This window comes from Cucurbita pepo, unplaced genomic scaffold (assembly GCF_057944985.1).
Source record: "Cucurbita pepo subsp. pepo isolate OVF unplaced genomic scaffold, ASM5794498v1 scafford_200, whole genome shotgun sequence".
NCBI lineage: Eukaryota > Viridiplantae > Streptophyta > Magnoliopsida > Cucurbitales > Cucurbitaceae > Cucurbita > Cucurbita pepo.
This window is the reverse complement of record NW_028258093.1, coordinates 10001-12500: the sequence shown is the minus strand read 5'-3', so window position 1 is coordinate 12500 and position 2500 is coordinate 10001.

Below are 2500 nucleotides of genomic sequence, written 5' to 3'. Positions count from 1 at the left end.
TGATACAAGAGTAGGTACATTAGACCAAGACGCCCACCATGACCTTGTTTTTACACCCATCACCCATTTAATTGTCAAAATACGTGTGTAGTGGTTGTTTTATTATTATTTTTTTTTTCTGGGAGCTAAGCAACTTGAAAGAATTATGCCCGCAAAATTTCAGATTTTTTCGACAACTATAACTATTTTTTCTAATTTCTTATTATTTAATATTTAAAAATTCATTAAAAAAAATTGGTTGGTTGAAAAATTATGAAACTTGATTTTTAAACTCTTTAGAATGTCCCATTAATGAATCAATCCAGCTCACGAAAAAAAAACAATATAAAACTTGAGATATTTGACTGTATGACCGTTCGGAAAAATCGTATCTAGGCCTGGCAGACCAAAAATGCCTCAAAATGTACTATATAGGGGGGTGACTAGTCTGCATGGGCTGGGCACGGGGGTACCCCTATATCTTCCGCCACCCCCACGCCCCAAGCACTATGTGCCGCACATGGGCATATGCTTGGGGCACGGGGGTGGTGGTCGGAGGTCGAGGCCGATTGATGGTGGCGGAATGCCCACGGTGAGGTGGTGTCGGAATGGTCCTGCGTGCTCGCCCGCCCTGCCCCACCTGCGTGTTCCCGCGTGCGCGCGCCCCCCGCCCCGCCTCGCCCGCGTGCTCCCGCCTGCGCGCGCCCAGCCCCGCCCCGTCCACGTTGTGCCGCGCGCGCGCGCCTCGCCCAGCCCCGCCCGCATGCTCCCGCGCGCGCGCCCCGCCCAGCCCCGCCCGCGTGCTCCCGCGCGCGCGCCCCGCCCAGCCCCGCCCGCGTGCTCCCGCGCGCGCGCCCCGCCCAGCCCCGCCCGCGTGCTCCCGCGCGCGCGCCCCGCCCAGCCCCGCCCGCGTGCTCCCGCGCGCGCGCCCCGCCCAGCCCCGCCCGCGTGCTCCCGCGCGCGCGCCCCGCCCAGCCCCGCCCCGCCCGCCTTCTCTCGCGCGCGCGCCCCGCCCAGCCCCGCTCCGCCCGCCTTCTCTCGCGCGCGCGCGCCCCGCCCTGCCCCGCCCACGCCCCATCCATCACCCATTAATTGTGAAATTACATGTGGAGTTGTTGTTTTTTTGTAATTTTTTTTCTGGGAGCTAAGCAACATGAAAGAATGATTCCCACAAAATTTCAGATTTTTTTGACGGCTCTAGCTATTTTTTCTAATTTCTTATTATTTAATATTTAAAAATTCATTAAAAAAAATTGGTTGGTTGAAAAATTATGAAACTTGATTTCTAGATCCATTACAATGTCCCATTCATGAATCAATCGAGTTCATGGAAAAAAACAATCTAAAACTTGAGATATTTGACCGTATGATGGCTCAGAAAAATCGTATCTAGGCCTGGCAGACCAAAAATGCCTCAAAATGTACTATATAGGGGGGTGACTAGTCTGCATGGGCTGGGCACGGGGGTACCCCTATATCTTCCGCCACCCCCACGCCCCAAGCACTATGCGCCGCACATGGGCATATGCTTGGGGCGTGGGGGTGGTGGTCGGCGGATGAGGGCGGTTGACGGCGGCGATGCGGTGGCGAAACTTGCACGGTGAGGCAGTGTCGGGTGCCTTTGGGCGTGCGACATGAGCCTTGTTGAGAATGAAATGTTGCGATGTTGCCTTCTAACTTGGGCTGGCTTGAGGATGGTTGATGGTTGGCACGATGATGAAACATGCAATGTGGGGTGGAGCCGGGTGCCTTCGGGCGTGCGACATGAACCTCGTTGAGTGTGTGACGTTGTGGTGATGCCTGCCAGCCTTGGGCCAGCCCTATGTTTTGAAGGCCGGTGGTGCCAGAACATGTTCGGCTGGTTGGAATCGGGTGCCTCTGGGCGTGCGACACGAGCCTCATTGAGCACGGAATGTTGCGATGTTGCCTTCTAATTGGGAATCTCTGGTGTGAGGAACTGTGGATGGTTGCTAGTATGACGATGAAACATGCAAGGTGGGGTGGAGCCGGGTGCCTTCGGGCGTGCGGCATGAACCTCGTTGAGTGTGGGACGTTGTTGTGGTGTATGCCTCCCTTTCTTGGGCCAGCCCTATGTTTTGAAGGCTGCGTGGTAGCAGAACATGCACGGTGGGGCGGTGTCAAATGCCTTTGGGCGTGCGACATGAGACCTGTTGAGAACGGAATGTTTCCTTCCAACTTGGGCTGGTTTGAGGATGGTTGATGGCTGGTACGATGATGAAACATGCAAGGTGGGGTGGAACTGGGTGCCTTCGGGTGTCCGGGATGAACCTCGTTGAGTGTGTGACGTTGTGGTGATGCCTCTGGCCCATCCTTGGGCCAGCCCTATGTTTTGAAGGTGGCGTGTTGGCAGAACATGCACGGTGGGGCGGTGTCAAGTGCCTTTAGGTGTGCGACATGAGCCTTGTTGAGCATCGAAGGGTTGTCTTGAGGATGGTTGATGGCTTGACCGCGCACGACGTTTTGGGCTTGGCTTCTTACGATGATTTTGCACCCCCGCTTG